Source organism: Eublepharis macularius, chromosome 2 (assembly GCF_028583425.1).
Source record: "Eublepharis macularius isolate TG4126 chromosome 2, MPM_Emac_v1.0, whole genome shotgun sequence".
Classification (NCBI taxonomy): Eukaryota; Metazoa; Chordata; class Lepidosauria; order Squamata; family Eublepharidae; genus Eublepharis; species Eublepharis macularius.
This window is the reverse complement of record NC_072791.1, coordinates 18,912,097-18,921,401: the sequence shown is the minus strand read 5'-3', so window position 1 is coordinate 18,921,401 and position 9,305 is coordinate 18,912,097. Positions and strand designations below refer to the sequence as shown.

The 9,305-nt window shown below is 44.9% G+C and overlaps 1 non-coding gene across 1 annotated transcript; it reads right to left on the bottom strand.

Annotated features, from left to right (window-relative positions):
- Positions 1–918: 918 nt before the first annotated feature.
- Positions 919–990, bottom strand: TRNAT-GGU (transfer RNA threonine (anticodon GGU)). Its single transcript has one exon. It is a non-coding gene; the product is annotated as a tRNA-Thr (tRNA).
- Between the last annotated feature and the right edge of the window lie 8,315 nt (positions 991–9,305).

Here is a 9,305-nt window from a genome sequence, read left to right as displayed (position 1 = left end):
GGTAGGCGGAAGCTTATATGATGGAACCCACCCACCCCCGAAATGTTGTGTTCTATCTGGAGGATATTTTAGTGTGTAAAACATTCAGTCATGTGACATATACTCCTGTTCACAATGTGAAGTAGCACAGACTCGGCCCAGGCTTGCCACTTCATTGGGAATTCAATTAGGCCTAGCCAAGATTCTTGTATGCATAAAATTGGATAACTCCATGTATGCTACCCTATGTTCCTGGATACAAAGACAAAACATGGGATCCATAAATAAATGTGATACATAAAATAAATGAACCACCAGTTCCCCTGGGCTTAAATCCAAATGATAACATCATTACCAGTTTAAAATACTGTCTCTGTTCCACAGAACCCCAGAACGAACCTTTGATTAGAGCGTGATTTTAATTTAGTTCTCATTCATCATTGCAGAAGGGCCGTGTTACTAACTCAGCTCTCCTCACTGCACCATGTTTTGAATCGGATTTCCCTGTGAGAGCAGCTCATCCCTGACCCTCATCATCACAAACTCTTCTACCACCCCAAATATCAGATGGTAAAAACAACAACAACAACAACAGACGGTCCACCAGGGACAGACTAACAAAATTCTCTGGAGCTTCACACCCTGTTTCAATGTTAGCTGCTCCTGAGAAGCCATCTGAGGTTCTTTTCTTACTGTAAAAAGTCACATCAAGGAATACTTCAGTTGCTAATATAAACGTGGATGCTTCAAGAAGGATCCAGAGAAGAAACAGCTTTCTTGAATGCCTGTTACTGGCCTGGTTATCCAGTTAGGTGGGCAATGGGCTCACAAAGCTGCCTTTACGGAGTCAGACCACTGATTCATCAAAGTCAATATTATCTTCTCGGATCTCCGGGGCCTCTGGCAAAGGTCTTTCACATCACCTACTAAGCTTTAAACTGGAGGTGCCAGGGATTGAACCTGGGACCTTCTGCATACCAAGCAGATGCTCTGCCACTGAGCCACAGTACCCCTTCTAATTTCCATTAATTCCTCACTCCCAGACCAGTCTACTGAATCCCCCCAATTTTGCTTCTTGAGGTCAGCAGATTCTCAGGAACAACATGGTGGGGGGCTTCAGTGGCAGAGAGAATTAGTAAAAATCACTGCCTTTCCTCGGAAACTGAAAATTTCTTAATGTAGGTGGATTCTGGCCACTGTTTCCCAGCTGCACAGTGGAGAATTCCCTCCATTAGGGGTCTGGAGTTCTCCAGGAATTACAACAGAGTTCCAGACTACAGAGATCAGTTCCCCTGGAGAAAATGGCTGCTTTGGAAGGCGGGATCCAAGGCATTATACCCTACTAAGGTCCACCCCTCCTCAAACTCCACCCTCCCCAGGATTCAGCCCCCCCCCCAATCTCCAGAAATTTCCCAACCTGAAGTTGGCAACCCTAGAAAAGGGTGAGATAAAACTATTGTAGTTGGATCTCAAGTGTAGCCTTGAGATCAACTGTGCTGGAATTGTATTTTCCCCCCATATTGCTTCCTTTTGTAAACTCACTCCCCCCGGCTATTTTAGATGTTATTTTGGAGAAATAAAATGCTGTGTTATTCAAGGCATTGTGTTTGTTAAGTGGCCCGCCGTGGACGCGGTCTTGCCCGTCCCGCGGCATCACCTCACTGCTCTCTGCAATAAAAGCCATTTTGCTAGTTAAATAATAATAATAATAACAAGAAGTATAAATTACTGCTAATGAGCAAGGGAGTTAATACAATACATACCTCTGACAGGCTCCATTTCCGAGAAGCCTCCATTACGATACCAACACTGTTCAAACCATAATGCTTATTGCTCTGTCTCTGCACCAGATGAGAACATTAAAATGCACCACTGCAAATTAAGACTGGGACTAGATTTCCGCCATCGAAAATTGATCGCCGTAGCCTTTGTCAGGCCTGAATTGCTCATTAGGAGCTCATTCGATGTTATTTTTGTTTCCGCTTGTCTCAGTGTTTTCAGACACAGCCTGGAATTTCATACCTCGACAAAGTGCTGTTTCTCTCACAGGTAAAACATGGGGGTGATTTAATTAGCGCGGAAATGCCTAGGTGGCGGCTGTTGAAAAGGTCTGGTGGAACTCCAGTATTCACAAAGCAGGAATCTTGTTTAAACTGGAAGCAGAAGTGGGATGAATGTGTGGGTTAAAACACCTGCCCCAGATGTGGTGGTGATGCTCGAGAGTGCCATCAAGTCATTGAAGACTTATGGTGAACCCTGCCGGGATTTTAAAGGCAAGAGACTAACTGAGGTAGTTTGCCATTGCCTGCCTCTGTATAGTGACCCTGGCCTTCTTTGGAGGTCTCCCATCCAATTATTAATCAAAGCTGACCCTGCTTAGCTTCCAAGATCTGACAAGATTAAGCTTGTCTGGGCTATCCAGCCCTGCCCTGGTCAAATTCTTCAAAGTCACCTGGGGTCATAAAAATATGCATGTTTGGAGTTGGAGTGGTTGTTAGAACAGTGGTACTCACTCAATAGCATGTGGATAGCCACATTCGCAGTTACCATCAACCCAAAGAGCCATATTTACTTCCATTCCTGGTGTGATGTGTTAGTGAATTTTGAGATGCCCCTGCCTCCTACCACTCTTATTTCCATTTCTCACATTGAGCTGGGCCACTCAAAGCTCATAAGGAGAAAATCCTGCTTACACTTAATGTTTTGCATTTCTGTCCCTATCATTATCATATAAGAAGGCCATGAGAAAAGCACATTGGAGTTACTTCTATTATATCTTGAAGATTAAGAATAGTTTATTTTAACAGATACCCAGCCACAGCCTTGGGCAGTCCTTCTTAGTCAATGCTCTGGGTTTATGGAACCATCCTGATATAGTTTATATCTATACCAGCAATGACCTGTCAGTCTATCTTGACCTGATGATCATGTGCCCTGACTTGATTGTAAGAACTGATCGTTTATTTACAGAACTGTATGAGATCTTATGTCTTGTAAACAAATTTCTGCAAGTTAAATGAAAGGTATGCATTACAGGGACTGTTGTTTTTCTGTATGCATTCAGGTACCTATTTGATTGCATCAAGTTTATCAATCTAAATAAACCTCTTATTTCTATGATCATCTCTGTTTAATGCCTTGATTTATTTCTCAGATTCATGGCTTGGGGAAATAGAGAATTTTTTATTCCTTTCCCCCCAATATGATGCCTGCACTTTAGGGAAGCTCACAGCTTAACTGTTTCTAAGGCAGCAGCTGTTTCTAGGTGGGAACCACCTGCCAACTACAAGCCTCACCAGGCATTTTCCTGAAATATGGGCAGGTGTCACATTGGGAAACAGTGCTCAGAAGATCCACAGGAGGCATCTCAAAGAGCCACATGTGTAAGGCTGCCAACTCTGGGTTGGGAAATCCCTGGAGATTTGCAAGGGGGGTGAAGCCTTGGGAAGGTGGGATTTGGGGTAAAGCCCACACTCCAAAGCAGCCATTTTCTCCAGGGGGAACTGATCTCTGTCATCTTGGGTCAACTGGAAGAGGGCATATGGACAGAAGTCATGACTAAATTTGCAAGTGAAGGGTTACCCCCATTTTTATAATTTTATATTTTCCCGTAGATCCACCCAATTTTGTAGAAACCTACATGGCAGCTGGAAGGCTGAGGTTGTTCGGTGGAGGAAGGCACTGGCAAACCACCTCTGTTCCACACTTGCTTTGAAAATCCTTTGCCGGTGTGGCCATGAGTCAGTTGCGACTTGAGGGAGCACACACACATGTGGCAAATGTGACTGTCCCCATGGTGCAGTTTTTGCCATCCACTGGCTACTTCATTCAGTGATGGTACATTTAGAATTACCATATAAACTGTGTGTTTAAAAAAAGCATACAATATTCATCCACAATTCAGATGAATCTACAAAACCAATGCAAAAGTCCAAGAACAGAAATTGTTTACAAAATGATACATTAATATGAAATGTGTATTTGCCACCCTAGTCAGAATGAAGAGGCAGACACAGGGCTTGGGTACTAAAGGGCCACTTTATTAAAGCAACAACATAAACAGTTAACGTGGCAAAGAGGGCCTAACTAGCGGTACAGGTCAAGCCAGCCATCGCACTGGGACCTCCTCCTTGAACCTGTCTGGGAGAGACCCACTGCCCTGGGTGTGAGCTATCCATGAGGCATGGCTTGGGCCCAGCTGACCAGGCAAAATGGTTCACCCCTTAAAGCTCCAAACACCCCAAGCCGTGGAGCCTGAGGGAAGGACTTGTCCAGGAGGTCCCATCCGGCAGTCTGCCCTCGTAGCCGGGCCGTGAAGCCACAGCCGCTCCTGACAGACCCCAATTCCCCACCAATGGGGAGATGCCAAGGGTGCTCACCGGCTCGCTCTCATTTCCCCCAATTCTAACCTGCCAGTGGCCAAATTATTTACAGCTCCACCAAGTCCAATTACCACAACCTCTGTCTGCAGTGCAAGGTAGGCAAAAAAACACCCCTCACCATAAGCCAATTTGGTGAAAGGTGGGAAAAAATCCTACCTGGCCCTGTAAATGGCAACTGGCTCAACCTGCCCTGCTACAGGGTGTGGTGGGTGGGCCGAGCACGAGGCACAGACTGAGAGTACTCAGGGGGATGGAGCTGCCTTATAAGGTATCTGGCTCTGCCCCTTCTCACAATGCCTGGATGCCCAGGAAGGAGAGGCTGCCCCTTCTCCTTCTAGAAAGGCAAAGGACGGCACCCGGCCGTAGCAGCTGATGGCTGTGGCCAGGGTTGCCGCATTATTTCAAATATTTATATTTCAATGTATTGTCGAAGGCTTTCACGGCCGGAGAACGATGGTTGTTGTGGGTTTTCCGGGCTGTATTGCCGTGGTCTTGGCATTGTAGTTCCTGACGTTTCGCCAGCAGCTGTGGCTGGCATCTTCAGAGGTGTAGCACCAAAAGACAGAGGTGTAGCACCAAAAGACAGACAGTGGCCCGGAAAACCCACAACAACCATCATTTATATTTCATCTTATCTCCTTAGACTCAAGGCAGCTAACGAAGGAACTACACATTGCAAACACATAGAAACAATATGACAGTCGATCCGCAAGGTAGAAACCACATACAAAATCAAAACACAATACTAATTCAGCCAGATCTTCTCAAACAGTTTACCCTCCACCAAATGCCCACTGAAATAAAGCCATTGTACTCGCCATTCCTGAATGCAGCCAGTGAAGGCACCCTTCATACTCACCCTGGTAAGCCCAACATTTAAAAGCTGGACCTAGCCCAGAAAAAGTCCACAACCTGACAGCTGCCAGATAGATAATTCTAAAATAACAACCACCACCAAGGGTGTTCGATGTATTGTTGAAGGCTTTCACAGCCGGAGAACGATGGTTGTTGTGGGTTTTCCAGGCTGTATTGCCGTGGTCTTGGCATTGTAGTTCCTGACGTTTCGCCAGCAGCTGTGGCTGGCATCTTCAGAGGTGTAGCACCAAAAGACAGAGATCTCTCAGTATCTCAGTGTGACACTGAGAGATCTCTGTCTTTTGGTGCTACGCCTCTGAAGGTGCCAGCCACAGCTGCTCGTGAAACGTCAGGAACTACAATGCCAAGACCACGGCAATACGGCCCGGAAAACCCACAACAACCAACCACCAACAACTTGTGCTTATATAGCCACTCTTCAGGACAACTTAATGCCATACTCAGAGTGGTTTAAAAAGTCAATGTCATTATTATCCCTACAAAGAGACACCCTGTGATGTGGGTGGGGCTGAGAGAGCTCCCAGAAGCTGTGACTGACCCAAGATCACTCAGCTGGCTTCAAGAAGAGGAGTGGGGAATCAAACCTGGTTCTCCAGATTAGAGTCCTGCCGCTTTTAACCACTATACCAAACAGAACCACATGGAAAATGCTGCCTAAAGAGAGCAGCTGACATGGGGAGCATACCAGGAGATGAAGGCTCATAAATATGAAGGTCCTCCTAAGCTGTGAGGAGCACTTGGAATTGGGCTAGAAGCAAATAGGCAACCCATGCGATTGAGACACTAGAATTGTGTGCTCCAGGCAACTGATTCCATTCAGGATCTTGCTGCCATGTTTTGTACCAGTTGAAGCTTTCAAGGTGTCTTTCAAACACAGCCCCATAGAAGAAGTGGATCTTTGGTGTAATCTTATGTTCTTATATGCAAGCCATCACATTGATGTTGCAGTCATCATCTGAAGGATCTCCAGGTGTCTTCTGTGCCTAGCTTGGAACTCGGCTCCGACAGGGACCTGCCTTCCAGCCTAGTCTTCTCTGGACCATTCCTGTGCCAGTTTACTGACTCTTCCCCTGCCTCCCATATGTTCCATTGCCATCAAGAGCAGATACCTGTTGATCCAGTTTGGCTTAGTGCGGTGGGACTCTAATCTGGAGAATCTGGGTTTGATTCCCCACTCCCCCACGTGAAGCCAGCTGGGTGACCTTGGGTCAGTCACAGCTTCTAGGTGCTCTCTCAGCCCCACTCACCTCACAGGATGTTTGTTGTAGTGGGGATAATAATAACATACTTTGTAAGCCACTCTGAGTGGGCATTAAGTTGTCCTGAAGGGCAGTATATAAATCGAATGTTGTTGTTGTTGTTATTGTTAATTCTGCCTCATGCACAACCAAAGCACACCTTTCTGCCCCTTTCCTCCTCTCTTGTGGTACAAAACACTGTTGTTTAATTTAGGATGCAAATCAATATATGAAATAAAGAGACCTATAATTTTTTAATGTCATCTCTGCAATCACCCTTAAGATTGATTCTACCTTGAACTCATTGTATTATTGCTAATGACAGAAAGCTCCCGCTGCACTTTATCAACCAAAGTCTGTCTCTGGGAACTTTCTAATTAGTGCTACTAATCACTTATTCCTTCTCTGGGAGAGAGATGCATTATTAGACCGACTGGTGAAATACGTCGAACAACATATACATCTTGTTAAAATGACACTTCGGAGATACCATCCCTCACATCCATCAGAGACACTTAATCTATCAAATGGAAATATTGCTTTAAATACTGCTTGCACAGTCGGCCGAGTTCAGGCATCTTCTCCCTGGTTCCCACTAGTGGCTGGCTACGTCTCCAAGTTGATGGGCTTTGGAGAGCAGCCAAGTCCTTTACATCATCCAGCAATTAATGTACCCACACTTGGATAACAAGAAGTTAGGGAGGCAGCAAGTATCCACCGAGTGGAGGCAAACTGATGAAATTAGCTGCAGGAAATCTATTTTGTAATAAAACTGTTCATAAAAAGGAAATGTCATTTAAAGGCACCATTTCCATGGAGAATAACTTTTTATGTCGGCGTGCATCTTTAAGGCAAAAGAGCTTTTGGTTTTAATACGCCTTTTATTTTAAATAGGTTTACCGAAGCCTAGAACTGCCAAAGACCCCGGGGAAGCTTGTTATGTTGTGCATGCAACCCCACCCCCACGTATACATGCTTCTGCCCAGGAATGGTGAGGTTATTTCTTTCCAAAAAATAAAAAAGGTTTAGCAGATCAACATTAATGTTTAATAGGAAACAAGAAGGAATCAGTCTTTTTTCTCTTTAAAAAATCCATGGTTGAGAAAGTATTGCTAGGACTTGTGAAAAATAAAGGGGACAAGATCAGAATGGGAATACATATAGTTGCCAACATTTTTTTACCAGTTCCACCCCTCTGCCTTTCATATCAGCCTTGATTTAAACTAAATATGAATATGAGCAGTCAGTGTGATGTGGTGGCAAAAAAGGCTAATTCAATCTTGGGTTGTATCAAAGGGACCATAGCATCGAAATCGCAGGAGGTCATAGCCCCTCTCTATACTGCCTTGGTCAGGCCGCACCTGGAGTATTGTGTGCAGTTCTGGAGGCCTCACTTCAAAAAGGATGTGGACAAAATCGAGAGGGTGCAGAGGAGAGCGACGAGGATGATCAGGGGTCTGGAGACTGAGCCCTACGAGGAAAGGCTGAGGGACTTGGGAATGTTTAGTTTGGAGAAGAGGAGATTGACGGGGGACATGATTGCTCTCTCTAAGTATTTGAAAGGCTGTCATTTGGAAGAGGGCAGGGAGCTGTTCCAGTTGGCAGCAGAGGGTAGGACCTGAAACAATGGGCTTAAATTACATGCACAAAGGTACCGATTGGATATTAGGAAAAACTTTTTCACGGTCAGAGTAGTTCAAAAGTGGAATCAGCTGCCTAGGGAGGTGGTGAGCTCCCCTTCACTGGCAGTTTTCAAGAAGAGGCTGGATGAATACTTGTCAGAGATGCTTTAGGCTGATCCTGCACTGGGCAGGGGGTTGGACTAGATGGTCTGTATGACCTCTTCCAACTCTATGATTCTACGATTCTATGATCTGAAGACAACAGCAAGTTAGATGTGAAGTGAAACATTTCATCTGTTGATTTCTGTATTACTTAGTTCCTTCATTTATACCGAGCTTTTCTCCCTAATGGGGACGCAAAGGGACTTACAACATTCTCCCCTTCTCCATCTTATCCTCACCACAACCCTGTGAGGAAGGACAGGTTGAGCTGTTGTTAGAGGACAAAGAGCAGGCAGAGTGTGGGGTCTAGTCTACCCTACAACTAGTCATTTAAAGGCACTTTATGCTCTCAATTATGCAGATACTTCAGTAGAACAATATTTCAGTCCCATAGCACCTTAAAGACTAACAAGATTTCAAGGGGATAAGGCTCTGAGAGTCAAAGCTCCCCTCATCAGATATCTGACTCTATTTAAACTCTTCCTCAGCATCTACCCCTTTTTGCATAAGGGACAAAGGGAGCTTGACTTTCAAAATCTTGTACCCTGGAAACCCTACTGGTCTTTAAGGTGGCACGGGACTTCAATCTCGCTCTTTTACTGACATGGCTACCTACTGAAAATGAGATATTTTAATGTTCATCCAGCTAAGTAAATAAAGATACACATATGCATATTATACATTTCATTGGAGAAGGAAATCCCAATATAAGCGCTTCAATTTATAGCAAGTATGCTTTGAGATCAAGGTGATTTACGTGAAGATCAGCAAAGAAAAACTGAAGTCCTCTTGAGCAGAGAACCAGGCTTGGACACTTTGGAAGTGAGAACATGTTGGTGTGTGGCCAGGATAGGATTTTGTCACCTATGTGTTATGTCAGTCTGCGTTGTGGCTCAAATGACTCACATGACACATTTCTTGGGTTAGAAAATGGCCACAACTTTATTGATTACAGCTTAATAGAGCATTGGCCAGGCATCTGGGCTCAGATCCCCATTGGCATCGGAGGGCCATCGTGCCGAACAATGCATCCTCCGCCAGCCCTA